General features: G+C 35.9%; 1 protein-coding gene and 1 long non-coding RNA gene across 23 annotated transcripts in view; one reads left to right on the forward strand and one right to left on the reverse strand.

Annotated features, from left to right (window-relative positions):
- Positions 1 to 913: 913 nt before the first annotated feature.
- LOC106039571 (uncharacterized) lies at positions 914 to 2713 on the reverse strand. The gene is made up of 3 exons (XR_001209370.3): positions 2387 to 2713; positions 2077 to 2188; positions 914 to 1971 (listed from the first exon to the last, which is right to left on the reverse strand). It is a non-coding gene; the product is annotated as an uncharacterized lncRNA (long non-coding RNA).
- A 5-nt stretch (positions 2714 to 2718) lies between these two features.
- LOC106039565 (uncharacterized) overlaps positions 2719 to 16696 on the forward strand; it is a 506901-nt gene continuing 492923 nt past the window's right edge. For 19 of the 22 annotated variants that reach the window (XR_010834540.1, XR_010834541.1, XR_010834547.1 and 16 more), the window contains exons 1-2: positions 2719 to 2957; positions 7803 to 7864. The gene's annotated coding sequence lies outside the window, so the exon portion shown is untranslated. Of the gene's footprint in view, positions 3053 to 6525; positions 6717 to 7802; positions 7865 to 9065; positions 9131 to 9816; positions 12351 to 16696 lie in introns of those variants that run through there. The other 3 variants (XR_010834572.1, XM_067004427.1, XM_067004428.1) reach the window with 3 other exon arrangements.

Consider the following 16696-nt stretch of genomic DNA (forward strand, 5'->3'; position numbering starts at 1 on the left):
ACTTTCCATGCTGAAAAGCTTAAAAATAGGCAAGCTATATATATATATATATAATATACATATATATATTTATTTTTTTTCTGCTTGATGGGAAGAAAAAAAAAAGGAAAAAAGGGAAAGAAGTAGCTTCAACTTTGCATTGGGGGGGGGGGGGGGGGGGAGAGAAACCCCAAACCTAGACATTTCTATATGTAGTTTTTCTATTGCAGTCACTTCAAACTATTCTGTTTATTCTAAGCTCAATGCACAGTTTTCAAAGCAGTTAAAAAAACATTCGCTTTTGATTTAAAATAACATTGAGAAAGAAACAAATATGGAGTATATTGTGAATTAAAGGTAAATTGATATAGATGGGAAAAATAGCCAGTTTAGACTTAATCACACTGTTTAACTAAACTAGGCTGATTCTATTTCTTAATCATGCCTCGAAAGCTTCAGAAGCCATGTTGACTTAAACAGTACCTTATGCAGAAGTATGTTTAAAGGCTGAATTACCATCTGTAGGTAGAATGCACACTTTATGTAGATGCCCAAATTTAGGAACAATATCCAGCTCTTCTCTTCACAGGCACTAGAAGGCCCATGATATTCCCAATGGACAAAAGCCTGATTCAGTAGCGTGTCGCACCAGTGTAATCCCAAATTCTCAAGTGGGATAATGAAGAATGATGTGCTTGTGTCAAATTTTAGTCAGCAGATGCCATGATTCTACTAAAGTTTTATTTCTCCTGATCTTCTGTAATTTTCTGTGGCATATCAAATATGCAGAACTTTTCACTGAAGTCAGTGGGACCTATGTGTCTAGAGTAAATGTTCTTTATTTTAGTGACATACCATGTGTCAGATAATTTTGCCTCATTAATATTATAAATTTGGAAAGGAGCCTTCACAAAGAAGTCAAATAACCTTCCCCCCCAAAAAACAAACTAGAAAATCCTCTGAGTGTTATTTGTTCACAGATACCATAATTAGTTTGTTGAAAGCTGAGACATCAATGGCAGAGATTTCTGATTAGAAATCCTTACGTGAATTTAGCCGTCATGTAACACATGGATGAAGAAAGAATATTGGGTCATACTGAAGGCCAGAGCTTGTCCCATTGTGAATTAGATGGAAATCAATTGTCAATGATTGTAGAAAGTACCCTGGATATGGATCGCTGAACTGGTTCTAATTAATTTAGGAGAGTGACAGGTTCTGGATAAAAGAGCGGCCTTGCTCAGCTAGCAGCAGAAAGTAAAGTGCAATTCTGTAGCTGATGTTTGGAAATTTAGAAGACAACTTCAGGTATTTAAGCACTACCTGCCATTAAATTTGTTCATCTACATTGCCTATGGTCTGCACAAATTTCAAATTGTTTTCAATTTCAAGCCATTTCCAGCATTAAATGCTGTTGTGCAACAATAGCTAGGAAGATTAGATGTCAAATGGGTTGCTTTGCCCTTGACTTAATTTCAGTCAGAAAGGCCACAGTAAATTAAATACTTTGGTGTAAGTCAAGTAAATGAATAGCTGAATGTAATTTGCTATTTATAAATTAGTGAATAGGCAGAAAATAGGAGTGAGCAGAGGGTCTGTGCATATGAGCTGGGGCAGCTGGTGGGTGCCTAAGCCACTCAGCTCTTGTGGTAGGCATCTGTCTGTAAGGAGAGTGAGGACTTTTTGAGTGTTTCTGGAAATGTGCATGAGTAATATTGGTTTGTTGACATCAGAAGACTGAAAGCTCCCTCAGGAGTTATTGAAATCTATTATGTTTGAGCCAAGAGAGTCATGTACAAGATTTAGAAAAACTTCAGTAATATGTCTTGTTCTACAAAATAAATGGCAAACATCACATAAATTTTAAAATGCGATCAGAAGTCTTCTGCTTCCACTTTTAAGTATTTGGGAAGTTAGGAATAGTAGTTCTCCTTAAGCAAGTGTTTCTTTTCTGATGCAGCCAGTTGATTTGAAGTTGCAGGATTTTGATTTCTGTATTGGTGGGGAAAGAAAAAAAAATCAGTACCTTCCATTTTTACCTTCATCTGTAGGAGGCACAGCATTTTTTTTCCAGTGATTTGCACCCATACTCCTTACCTCTTACCACAAATCCTCTAAATTACAATAAGTCCCAGGATGATATTTTGCAAAATGAAAATTGTGCTTCCAGTGTTGTTACTTAAAGCAAATAGTGACAGTTCTGATGGTGCTACAGTGAGGAGGAAAAAAAAAAAAGGTGAGAAGCAGCAACCTCATAGCAGTATTGAACCTCTTAAGTGACATCCCTATAATTTCTGTTAGAAAAATGACTCCCCGAATGTATGTTATAACTTGAAGCTCCAAATTGCAGAGTTCTTGCAGAAATTGCTTTCTGCCCAGGAAGAGATAATGTCAGTCAAGACGCTACCTGTTGGGATTAGCTCTGTGCTTCCTCTGAAGGGAGAAGCCTTTCTGTTCAGAAAACAATGTTTGCTGGAAAGCTTGTTTTTAAAATACAATTCAATTTCCATGTTGAAATTTGATTAGTACTTCAAAAGGAAGTCTTCCTCTGTCTTGTTATGCATGAAACTTTCAGTCATTAGTTGACGTGGTGGGAACGTGCATCTGCATGGTTGGATACTTGACGTCGAAAGCCTCTGAAATATCAGTAAGTCTGACTTGCAGCTGTATTCTCGTCAGCACAAAGGCTGTAACATTCAGGTAGAAGCCATGGCTGCTTGGCTGGGTCACTTTGCCACTAACCCCCCTCGGTGGAATCCCCTCACTGCAGGCCTGTCCGCTTACTGGGCCTGGCTGACAGTGGAATGAACGAGGCCATTGTGCTGTCATGCATCGTGAAAGCTGACCAAGTGTGATGTAGTAGCCTGTTGTGACGGGATTTGTGACAAATTAGTATGGTTGCCTGCCAGGAAGAAGGGGAGTGCATACCTCAGATTGTCTCCCCTTCTACTGGGGAAGTGCTTCTTAGTGAGCACCTGGTATTGTTTGTTTTACTTTATTCTGCAGGGTTTGTTTGTTTGTTTATCAATGGTTTTGTTCCAGGGCTTACTGAGCTGACTCTGCTCAGGTGGTGGTGAGTAGTAGCTTGTGTGAGCCAGGCATCTGAAAAACAGGGGATCTGTGTGATGTTCCTTTGGGTTAGTTATTTAGCTAAACTGCTCGTAGCTGATAAAGTGCAGTTCATGAGTTGACATTGGATTTAAAGTACAATCCCGATTAAGCAAAACTCTAAGAACCTAGAAAGCTTTCTTTAAAAAAAAAAAAAAAAGTTGTGGGGGAGGCATTGCAAGGTTAACATATGCTGCCCATGACACTTGTAAGAGAGATTCCACCTGCTGTGAAGTTTCAGAAGCAATTGCTTTGATTTGGATCCTACCTGACTGTTGCTGTGCTGGCTTGGGCCGGATGGGAATGACTGCCTTCCATCAAGTGATGCTTAGATGTGCTAAGCCTAAAAGCAAATTAAAACGTCTTGAAGTGGTGGTGAATAAAATCACATTTTTAATGTATTTGTTCTTTTTGAACAAGAGCTAAAGCTAAAAGTTTGAAATGCATAATCGAATATTAGCCATGCACACAATTTGTAAGTACTTATTTCTAAAACATTTTTGTTTTAAGCCCAGTAAAAAAAGAGAACAGACGAAAAAGAATAAATTCTGAAAATGGGATTTTGGTGGCAAATAAGCATTTTTCAATTTACCATTCTTATTTTTAAGCAGAAAAAACTTTTTGGATTGTTTATCTACCTTTTTGGTACTTACTTTATGGTACTTACTTTACTTACTATATGGGAATATAACTTTAATGTCCCTCAATTCTTTAAATGACTGTTCCTTGAAAATATCAGACACAACTGTTGCTCAAGGTGAAGCTTATAATTGTTACAACCTCTCCAGATGTCAAAGGATTTTTAAATCTTTTGAAACATTCGTATAATCACCAGATAAATGGACCAGGGGTTCTTTTTTTTTTTTTTTTTTGTATAAAACTTCACTGTAATGGACAGAAAAATAGTAGAAAAAGTGCTTAATCCCAATTTTTGTATGTTTAATTGCTGTTGTAGCCTCAGCAGAAATACTGGCACTAGATTAAATGCATGTGGGAATATCTTGCTATTCAGCAGTCTAGTGTGACATGGTAATTGAGCTATATTTTTGGTAAATGCGAATTAGTGATGGTTGTATGCTTCATTTTATACCAGTAAGCAAATAACTTTTTTTTTTTTTAAATAATTGGTCCTCTTCTGCCCTTGAAAATATTTGAGCCTTAAGAACTGAAAACTAACGACAGAAAGAGGGATGAATACCCAGGGAGCTAAGGGTAACATAGCAATCTGATATAAAAATTTAATGAGCTTTCGTTTGACACTGTAATTTGTCTTAGTAAATTTTTCTAGTGAACAAGGCCAGAAGCCATATGTAAATGAGTTTTTCTTGTGACTTGTGCTTGCCAGACTGCTGCAGCTGCAGGGAGTATTAGGGTGATGAAATGATATTGCACATAATGGGGTTAACAAAAAGATTACAAGTTACTTCCTTCAGGGAAGTGTACTCTGTTCATTTTTTTTTGTTTTGTTTTAAGCAAGCTCACACTGAAAGTCAGGAGTTCAGCTCTGTGTTAATATATTGTAAAATCTAAGTGGGCGTTGAGGCAACATATCACAAGTTGCAGGTGCATAATTAGCTATTGTGTTCTTTTGTGATTGGTTGTATTCCTTTGAGTGTGTACTTTTCACTTCAGAAATGGTAATGCCATATGAGCAGGCCTGCAGCCTCCCTTATAGATATTACTTATAACTTGCAACTCATCCAAATGATTGAAGAGGAAACTATTCGCCTTGTCCCTAGTCCTATACATACCTTTACAATACAGTATTTAGAAAAGACGTTACCAGAAATCTGTGAGCTGCTTAGATATGTCTAAGAACAGATGAAGTACTTATAAGGTTTTAATGAGAGTAAAATATTCAAAATTCTGTTATTTAACACAACCAGTTCTTCCAGTATCTCCAAGAAGCCTCAAATTTCAGCCAGCCCTGGCTGGTTTCATCCTTATGGTCTTCAGCCATTTGTATTTGCTTTTCATGAAATACTGTCCTTAGTTTTCCAGCCTGCAAGTGGTATATCAGTTGTCTAAATCTTTCCAGCTTCTATGGAAGCCTGTGACCATTAATTACAGAATAACAGCATTTATTAACATCAAGTAGATTATTACTTTCCAGGAAGTATCAAAAGGGGAAGAACACCTGGTCTTCAACATTATGCTTCCCTCTATTTGATCATTTTAATTATAATTTATTATCTAACCATCTAATCTTTTTATAGCTTTCTAACCCCCCCCCCCCCAGTTGATTTATCAACTTAACTATTATACTGACAGGCAGTTCCATACATTATATGTATGTTATAATATATATACGTTATATTACGTATGTTATAAAATACATACATAAGTTATAATTGCTGTTGTGGGGGACGCAAACCACAAACTGAGTATGAGACACATTTTTGGCACTTTTTGTTGTTCTAACAAGTAATCTGAGAAGTATCTGTAAAATTTGCATAGGTATTCTCTTAATAGGCAAAGAAGTAATTTATTGCATGTTCTATAAAATTAATGTAGGCAAATACCTTTTTTTTTTTTTCTTTTTCTCCACATAGCTACATGAGCATAGCCTGATCTGATATAGCAGCAACTATTCTACGAAATACTTCAGGCAAAGTTTAGCTCTATATTTTAACAGTACTGATTTTTTCCTGGCTTTTTGTGCCCTGTTTGAGTTTCTTTAAAGAACTGTTTCCTTTGAGAATGCAAAGGGAAACAGATGGTAGATACTAGATTTAAACTTTGCCTTTCAGTATTGGTCTTTTCTTAACTGGTAATATATTGGAAAAGAGAAGATATAATATTCCTTTTGTAATAATAGAATACATCTTAATTATTATTATTGTTATTATTATTTTTGTAGCAGAAGCAAATGTAGAAGATATTCAAGTTTTCTTATTAGTCCATACAGCGTTACATGTTTTAATGACTCTGTATTGTTTTACATCAGCAGACTAGTGCTGAGAAAAGATTAAATACTGAAGAGAAGTGTATCAAGTTTTTGTTGGGTTGAAAGCATTTTATGTGAAAAAAAGCTCTTTTCATATCTTACTCTAAAAGAAGATAAAATTAATATACTTCAAGGAAGGTAACTTGCACAGTGCCGTGAAAACTTGGAAGGATCTGCCTAGTGGCATTTTCAATTTATGGTAAATTAATTAATACCTGAATTTTATAGTGGCTGAATCCTGCCAAGTCACTTTCCTAACTTATTTTCAGACTTCCAAAAAAAATGTATCATATTAGGCCCAGCTGAGTGTTCCTGTTAGGCAGAAAAGGCAAATTGACATAATTTAGGTGACCTTACAGGGAGTATTTCTTTATGATATCCTCTTTTTACCTGTATCAAAATTGAAAATAAAACCTATAAAATATTGTGGGAGGAGTGCATGTGCAGAAATGAAAAATGTTTCTGTCCTTCATGTTATTCATCCTATGTAGGAGAACTCCAAAGTAATCATAAATGAAGCCTGAGCTTTGGATGAAGAGTTTTCGAAGTTATCTGCAGAGTCCATAGAATGAACCCGTTTTGTATCCTGAAGAAGCTAAGGACTGAATTCTGTTCTGTTTGATACAGAGGTTCTGGGAGGCAGCGGAGAGATATTCAAGGACTGTTTGCTGCAGCCACTCCTGTAAATGGTCCACCTCTGTGTTCGCTTTAGTTGTAGTACTTAGAACCTACAAATACAAGGCTTGCTGCTCTGGGATTACTGTAGTTGCTTTCAATGCATTACCTGAAATACAGACTTGAACAGACGTCATTCTTGATCTGGATTCAGGATAGATTATGAGTTTAAAATGAGTTATGTCCCTTGTAGTATGTTGGCAAAAGGACTCCCAGCAAAGAAGGAATCACTTCATTTTTTTCCTTGCTTCACTCAGTGTAGAGGAGGCAGATTTCCCCCATCAGTTGCAAAGGGAGTGATAGAGTCTTGATGGAAGACCCCAACAAGCATTAAACTGCTCAATTTTTTCATGTTCATCTATAAACTTCGAATGAAAACAAAAACGTTTCTTTTGCTAATGTCTGTAAGAACTGGGAGAGAATGACAGTATTTTAAGCCATAGACAAGCGAATGCTGAAAATGTAAAGGTTGCTAACTAAAGCTCCTTAGCTATGTTATATTAATGACTTGAGAAAAGCCTGTTTTTGTCTTTGTAAGTTGCCAGGAGTTAGTACACTTCCTCTACTTCCTATCAGTAAAGACTTAAAAAGCAAGGAAGTTGTTACTTCATTAATATTAAATATTTTATCTACCTCCCTATCATGCAGTAAAGTTAGTTTTTGAGAAAAACAAGTGGCAGAAATCTTCAGTGCGTTACTGTAATTTTAAAGGAAAAATAGGAGGCTGTGACATACGTTTTTTTGTCATCCTGGGAGAGTTGTGCTCTGCATTTTCAATTACCCAAGTGCTAGATTGTTTTTCAGTCCAGATTGTTTTTCAGTTTATTTAATGTATTGGGGAAGAGAAAAAATTACTTGCTTATTTTGCAGAAAAAATATATTCCAGTTAGTTGTCATTAAGTTCTGTGCTTCACTGGTTTCAGAGGTATACTATAAAGAATTGTTCTGATTTTCCTTTTCACTTGTATTAAATCACTTTGGTTTTAAGCTATCCTTAGCCCTAACTTTTCTTATACATTCTCATTTTATTTAGTTGTTAGGCAAAATCTCTGTTCAGACCCACAAAACTGTGATCAAACTTATGCCATTACAGGAAATGGAGCACATGAGAGAGTGAAAAAGCAGATATGCCAAACACATCCCATTTGCAAGTAGGTATTTTTATAACTGGCTGTGCGTCTGAAAATATTTTGTACTGGGAAAAATGAATGAACTCTTGACCTGTGATTTTTAAATGGCTAGCTATTGTAATACTTTCTTACTGGGGACCATAGTTAGAAATGCAGTCCTGATATGTTGGTGGGACAGATAACAGCCACTGTAGGCAACCAGAGCTTTGCTGATGATCAGACCAACTGAATGTGACTAGTGTAAAAATGCAGGTACTTAAATGTGGACTCCTGTATGTGTATTTGGGAAGACCCTCAAAAAGCAGTGTATATTTTGATTATGAATATTTCACTCTGTTGTTTTTTAATATGCCCTGAAGTTTTTTGGTCTTCATCTCCAAAAAGCTTTTGGAAGAACTTTGTCCTTTACCTTCTGCTTGGCTGGCTGCTCCTGGGAAAGCTGGGGCATTAACTGTATCACTGATGCGTTCTCGACAATCCGTGCAATTGGGTCAGAAAAAAATTAAAATCTCTTGAAGGGCTTCCCTTCCAACTAGGAAGATTACAGGAATTCACAGGATCAACATAATTAATATGGATTATTGCAAACATATTTTTTTCATTACACACAGAAAAAATATCTAGAAATGTTTAATCAGTAGGTATCCGTATTAATTATTTTTGACCTATATTTGTTTAGGACCATTTCTCCTAATAAGCTCTAGAAGGAGCACAGCTTTATGTTTCATTTGGGTAACTGGGGGGGCGGGGGGAACAACCTCTACCCAAAAAACCTATTTTACACTTAAGATAAATTCATTTCTGTTCACTTCACATTTTGTTTTGCAAGTGGTGATAAAGAAGATTTTTAGCTTCAACTTGCATGGAATTCTTTTTTGCCTCAAAGAAAAATATTTTGATTTTATTAGTTTTAGTGTTTTGTGTGTCTGTGTGTGTTTGTTTTTAAAGAAGGGCATTGGAAATTTTGCCTTAGACTTTGAAAAGTTTCAATATTATTTGTAAAATAAGGTAGCATAAAATGCTGAAGCTTTCTTCCCCAGTGCTTGTGCTCTAACTAGTTATGAAAATCCAGGTTCAAATACCTACTTCAGCTCTCAGTCAAAGCAGAGATGATGTAGAGTGTCCTGTCTCCTGTAGGTTCTCCCTTAGCTGCTTACTTCTTGCATATGCTGTTTTTTTTTGTTTGTTTTCATCTTTCTAATTTACTTGATACTGTTCTGTTTTAGCATATTTCAGTTAATTGGAATGGGGACTAGAACTATACTTCCCTGTTCCCCTGCTGCCAGCCACAGTGAGTACTGTAAGTGACATGTTACAGTTGTTTATTCCCCTTTCACTATCTGTGCCAATGTTTTCCATTCTGTGTCAGGTGAAAATATGGGGCAGTTACGTGGGTCTGTCAGCATCAGCAAAGGAGCTTCATGGCTCCCTTACCATGTGGACTGTATTGTGAACCACAACAGGGAAAAGAACATGTGTAAACCACCTTATTGAGCAGGATTTTATTTCAGTTGGTTCTGTTCCCTGATACAGGCCACAGCAAAGCTCCACAGATAATTGTTAGGATAACTCCATGAGGTGAGGGAGGTTCCTCTCCTGGGGAGTGATCTTCAGGAGCATCTCTGCTGATATCCCTGCATGACAAAGTGAGCTGTACAGGAGAGGGAATCTCTACCAAGTTTCTAGGTTTATTTCATTTTTGCCTGAACCAAATGTATTTAGTGTATTCAGGTTTCACAGTGCTTTCTGTGATACAGAGGCTGTGTTTGAATTTGTTTTACTACTGAAAAAACAAGCAAACAGAGATGTCCAATTTGAATGCAATTCCAGATGTAATTCAGAATAACTAGGAGGCCAGGTCATTGACTTCTGTGAAATTAAACTGGCTGAAGAATATTATAATGTGAACATATACATAAAACTCATCTGCAACTGAATGATATTCGACTTTTTGTATGGCTGTATTTTCATGTGCAGGTCTACATGGTGAAAGTTTAAGGCCCCACATGTGCTGTAGTTAATTTTCTTCGTCGCAAAAATGGAAATATTTTTGCTCCTGCATTAAATAGGTTATCTTCTAGACCTTGCTACATTTTTCTGCCAATGCAGAAGGAGTTGAGAATATTTTGTGAAAATGTCTGATTCTGCCCTTGATAAATAAATATACTTGCAACCAGTTATCTAGTGGTAATATCGGCAACATTGTCTGCGCTAGGTTAAAGAAGGAAGGTTAGAACAACACTTGGAATAATTACCTTTCTTTTAGGTTAACAAACTCATTTTTGTTTCTGGTAAACACTTTCACAAAATGGATTTAGCTTTATTAAAGAACAATTCCAGCAGATGCTCCAAAGAGGAGGTTTCTTCTACCATCTCTGTAGGACAGCTTAGAGGCTTCTGTTCATTTGTTTCTTCTAATGCCTCATGTATTGCGGTATTTAAGAAGGTGGTGCCTACAGGAACAAGGTTATTTTTTAATGTTATTTATAGACATGTTTATTGGGTGGAAGAGATTGTATTAAAATGGCTACTTAAAGCAAATCAAATGTGACTGCATATGTGTGCCAACTGCTGCTTGTTCTTCATTTTCTTAAATTACTAATCCCATAGTGCTGTGCTCATGTAGGTTGTTTAGGGAAACAGATGACATATGCTGTAGTACTTAACAAGCTGAGGTAGAGCCAGGAAAAAGACAGAAGGTGTTTGTTTAGTTTTAAATGATACACAGTCAATGAAATGGCTTATCGCAGAAAGATACACAAACATGACATGCTTTGTAGGCAGTGGTCTAAGAGCTAAAGCAGTTAGCAATGTCAAAATGAAACAGAAGAATTATTCGACTCAACCTTTGTTGCTTGAGATAAGGAATACTTCTAATCATGCCTGACAAAGGCTAGTAAAATGGTTTATTTCTAAAACAAAGACAAGTGAGGCACACTTAGTGCATAATCTTGTAAGCCATGTAAGAAAAGAAAGGACAAAAACTTCAAGTTATGCAAACTCTGACTTTCAGCCCAAACCGTTTACTGGAATGGTACATTCACCTCTGGATCAAGTCCAGAGATCAGGTCTCAGGCACAACCAAGAGACAGAAGAGGGATGTGGTGACTAACCAAGAAATTTCAAGAACAAAGTTATTTGAGGAGTGCAAAAGCATTTTCCTCATATTCTTGTCATTGACAAAAAGCCCATTCTCTTGCTGAGGCGCTCTGTTGAGGTCTTGGTGGTTTAAAAGAATAAAAACTAAAACTAAAAATTAACTAATCTACTTCATAGTGGAGTTATGCTGGGCTTACCACAGTCTTTGGTGGGGTTGCTCGATGTAAATGTATTCAGCGTTATTACAGCATTATGACTAACTTAGACTGTGGAAGGGTACTGCTGACACAAACTGTGTGGAGTTCAATGGAAGGAAATGCAAAGTCCTGTGGCTGGGTAGGAATAACTCAATTTATTGGTACAGCCTGAGGGCTGGCTGGCTGAAAAGCATCTCTGCAGAAAAACACCTGAAAGTCCTGGCTGACAAAAAGTTGAACATGAAGCACCAATACACCTTTACAGGAAAAAAATAATAAAAAAAAAAGGGCAGGGGGGGTAACAACATTCTGGGCTGCATTGCAAATAGCACTGCCAGCAGGTTGAGTGAGGTGATCATTCAGGTGGCTGAAGAAGGTTTTATTCTTAAGGCTCCTTAGTTTGATTCTTTCGTCAGTTATGGCATACTGTATTTGCAGATCTGTGCTTTTCTGCTACCTTGAGCCATACTATTTTAGCTCTGTTCTGCCCTGTCAGCCCATGTTTTTAATTGCATTCATCCCCTACAGATCTGCTTTTCTGCTCCATTTCATTATCTACCTTGTTTATCTTTGTCATAATTTAAATTCTTCCTTTATTTCTTTAAAATTCTTTAAATACTTCCATTAAGTATCTAGTCATCCTTTAAAGCACGGTTGGTATCTTTTTCAGTGTGAGAGGAAGAAATTTCTAACCTGCACGCAAACTTTTTCATCGTCAGTTGAGAATTACCCAGTAGAGGCAGAAGAGAGGGAACGTAGGACCATTACCTCCCTGTATATTTGCACACACATTTTGTATTATGAAATGTGGGCCCGTGAAATCTTTTTGCTTTATCAAATTGAAGTTTATTACTGTCTTCCAGTTAGACAGAATGTGGTAATTTGTATGACTATGTGTACTTGTATCCTTTAATTGAAACAAACCTTTATTCCAAACTGATGATGATTTTTAATGTTGTGGAAAGATTTTAGTTAGAGTACGTTAATTTTTTGAGCTGTAGGCTTTTCTGTAGATTTTTTTTTTCCTGCTTTATGGTAATTATTCTTAATGATTGAAAGATCAAATGGGGAACATTTTATCAAGCATTTCTGAAGACATACAGAATAATAACAAATACAAAACCCATGCTTTTATCTATTCTAGCTTCATTATTCATATGAATGAATTTGGAAAGGATTCTATGCTAGTATTTCATTTCCGTATTGTAATGAACATGCATGAAACCTCCTCATCACATTTTGTTACCTTTTTAATACTTGTGTAAAAATCAGAGAATATTACCCTACAGCATTACACTAGGAAACTATCTTTCACTAGGGTTAAGCAAGTGCATTTAACATTGCCTTTACCAAAGAGAAATATCCCCCACAAACTGCTAACTTCTGTGAGGACCAACTTTGTCGTAATTTGTGATAAATTCATTGTGCTTCTGAAGTTTCTGTCTAGTAATAACATGTACTTCCGGCACCATGTGGAAAGATTTTTCTGTTTTAATAAATGAGACATGGAGGAACTTACACATGATGTGCACTGTTTATAGTTGTATAGAAAGTCTCTTGCAGAGGGGACTGAAACTTTAATTACAGCCCTCTGCCTCGGTGACTGTATTGTCCTTTCTCTGACTTTGCTGTGAGGGAAATTTACTATGTCTGTCTGTCTCAGACTCTTTACTTCTTGATATAATTTTAGAGAATTATCCATAATTTAATGTATTTCCACTTGCAATTATGAAATGTATACAATAATAGAATTGATGCTATCAGTAAAGAGTAAAATTTCACTTAGGTAATCTGTTCCTGCACTTCACAAAATTGTGACTGGTAACTTGTAGATGAGCCAAGAGAATCCAATTATTGTATGCTTTGGGGGGCTGCCTTCTCTTCCTGAACATTAAGTGGCAGGGTTGTATGGTAGAGTCTATGTTGCGCTGTAAGTCACTCCCCTTTTCCTGAAGAACTGAAGTTACAGTCTGTATGGGCTTTATTTAGTTTTCATTCATAGAAGTCGATCCTAGGAACTATCTAGATTTAATATTAACTCTTTTGTCCTCTGTATATTTTTTTCTTCTACAACTCTAGAGAATTCTTCAATTTTTTTGGTATGTACACAGTGTAGTGTTAAAAAAGAAAACCAAATGTTCCTATCTGATACACAAGAGGAAGAAATGATAAATGTTGGTACGCCTATTTTATTCAAAACAACATGATAAATGTAATACATGTATTTAATTTCATTTCCAATTCACTTAACCATTCATTCCGTATTTACAAAAGTAACTTCTCATTTAAGTTACTAATTAAAAATTGTAACGTGTAGAGCACATCTAGGAAATGACCTTTCTTCATTTGAAGTGCTCTAAAAATTAACTTCTCATAGATTGTAGGCAGCACTTCAGGGACAGGTTTTTTAATGTACTGGATATTGCTTTCAAAGTACTCTTAATTGCCTAAATTAATAATGTTTTTTTTTTTTTTTCTTCTTTTGGTTCTTATAAGAGACAAATGTATTTGAAGCACTCTCTAAAGAATTAAAGAATTGTATCTCTGGACATCTTTTCTGATTGCTTTTTGCATTCATTATGAAATTTAAAAAAAGAACACCAAGGTCACCTTGGGGATGTTTTTTGTTTATGAGAAAAACAAAGGAAAGTGACACTAAATCCTCTTCACCAGTTCTTGCAAAAACATGAGGACTACAAATACTGTGGTGATGTTACATCAGCTCTAGGTGGCATATGTATATGTAAAGGTAATAACTTCTGAACTGTACAATGAAAGATATGTTTGTTGCAAAGTATTGAGGTAATAGTACTGTTGTGTAAACAAAGGCCAATGCAAACAGATTTCTGACCTAATCTGAAAACTAAAGCAAAAGATAAGCCTGATTTGTGAGTCTGGTTTCTATTTTTTAGGAATGTAAAAGTAAAGCAGAGATAAAATCTTCCTACTTTATTCTAACTGTAAGCTTTATTCAATAATGGGAAAAATTTGCATTATGGGATGTAGATGAGTTTTTTGTACTCCATCTCTCTGTTCAGAAGAGAAAGAAAATTAGTCAGGAACTTTATAAATCACTTGGGGATCAACTGAGTATGTAATTAGCCCAGAAGAGCTTTTTAAAATGTTGTATATAAGGTATGATAAATCAATTCCAGCTCACTAAGTCAAGCTTGTTTGCAAGCTTGAACTTCCAAAGGTAGTACATTCAGAATGCTGATCTGCTGGCCATTTGGTACAGAGCTCTTTGCCGTTGGGTGTCAGCATTTTGGGTCCTTAGTGGTAGCACTCGTATTAAAAAGGGAAACATGGGAAACTGAAAGATTGAGAAATTGCAGTTTAGATATCCTTAGGTACTAATGGCACTTGAAAGAAAGCAAAGTATGTGGATGTTCAGGTTTGTGCTTATGACTTGTGATCTGATGGGACGGCGATGTGCCTTTTTTCAGGCTGCATCTGCTAATGACAGAAAAAGCATAAAAATATCTCATGTTCTGTGTTAATTGTGACTACTGAAACAAATGGAGCAGGTAGAAGCCCAATAAATACCTGTGGTAATTTAATGTAATAGTATCTTTAGGAATACTTTCCTTTTTTTATTTTTTATTTTTATTTTTTTCTCTACTGTATTGTGGCTGGTATTTTAACATTAAACTTAAATATTTATTCAAGAAAAATAACTAAGGGGGCAGAGAAGACTGAGTAGAATTTGTTATGTGGTGGCCCATTTTTGTTCTTACTATTTCTTGTGTAAAGAAGCTTATAATAGGTGTAAGTTGTTTAATATAAATGTATAATATATTGTAATGATTACAGACTCAGTATAATTTTTTTTGTTGTTGTTTAGAGGGAAATTCAACTTCATTTTATTAAGAGTGTTTCCTGGAAGAACACAAGACTTGCCATTTTAATGCTACATTCTAATGATATTTTCTCCATTAGTATTTTGAAAGCCTGGCTGGCCATTTCACTAGTCTCAATGCAGTGGATATTCATTAGACAGTGATGCAGTGGTTTGTTCTGTAGACTCATATTTTGCTGTAAAAGGCCGCTTACTAGCTTGACTTTCAACTCAACTATAGCAGGGGTACTACAAGCAATTATTGCAAACACCTGCTGTGGGATTGCTCAAAGTAGTCCAGCTTTGCAGCTCAGAAGCTTGTTTTGCAAGGGCCTATTGAATTTACTAATCATCAAAAGGTGTGTTAAAGATAATAGTACAAGATTGTTGTGTATAAAGTAGAGAAACATTTTTTAACTTCTTATATTCTAATACAGTGGATTTCAAATTGAAATGCCTAGAAAACTAGTAGTGAAAGTTGTCTCCTAGCTTGGCAAAATACATATCACACATCCCCAAACTCCTCCTCCTAATGCTTCAGATTTCCAAAAGCAGAAAAAAACTCTTATTCTTAAAGATGATACGAATGTTTAGTTATGGCTGGGTTTTCAGTAAGTATTCAATAGCGTGTATAATGTTACATGCTTTTAATCTGCTTGTGATGCTGATACACCACCAAAGGTGCATGCATTGCACCAACATCTTTAGTGTGCATACGAATACTCTAACATGGGTGTTAACCTGTGGAGATACAGGTGAAGCTCTCAGGTCTGACAGGTGAAGCTGTCATCTGCTACATGTACAGTTAGCTCACAGTGATAATTAATACATCTGGTTATATGTAGCCAGAATTGTATGTACAGTCCTGAAGGTAAGTGGGTGAAAATCAGGTTCTGTCTATGCAAGTGATAAGCTGATTTGGTAACAATAAATAAATAAATAAAATATGTGTGTGGAGGTTACATTATACACAGAAAAGCAATTCCAGGGAATAACATCTGAATATTTTTGTCTGTTTTTGCCTATTGCAATACCTGGCATAATGCCCGAGGCCAAAGATGATTTTAGTCCTGTAGCTCGTTCTTACTATTATTGGGTCTCACTGGGTGACAGTTCAAGTGACTGTACACAACTAGCAATGCAGAGCACGTTATTTCTACAGTCACTGCCAAAACCAGAATTCATTTTGATAAGAGGAAAGAACTTTGTCAGGACAAGATTTCTGATATACCTTACAAGATTAATCTCACTTTCAATAGAAAATATTTGTTATCTTAAAGCAAGAAACATGCTGCCATATCTGGGACTCTTCATAATCTCTCAGTTTGCTTAATTGCTTTAGTGTTGCTTTTATAATTAAGACCTGTTAACTTGTCACATATTAATAGTAGGGATGGCCCCTGAAACAGGCTGGTAATCTCCTGTATTTCTGAATGTTCATAGGAATGTGTTAGGTTGTTGTTACTGTAAAGCAATAGAGGGAAGTGGAAAACCATTTCTTATAAATTGCTGGAGTCTGGCTAGTAGAACACATATAGTTCTGTATTATTCAGTAGGCAGCTGATAGCTGAGATAAATATTCTTTATTCCTTATTTATTTTTTAAATGGCATTGTCCTGTGATGTGTGCTTGTTTGTGGGCTTATTGATATAAATCTACTAAAATTAGTTTTTTATTATCATCTTGTAAGACAGAAGCAAAACACTGTTTAAGAAGGAAATGT

The sequence above is a fragment of the Anser cygnoides genome, chromosome 12, assembly GCF_040182565.1.
Source record: "Anser cygnoides isolate HZ-2024a breed goose chromosome 12, Taihu_goose_T2T_genome, whole genome shotgun sequence".
In the NCBI taxonomy this organism is placed as follows: domain Eukaryota; kingdom Metazoa; phylum Chordata; class Aves; order Anseriformes; family Anatidae; genus Anser; species Anser cygnoides.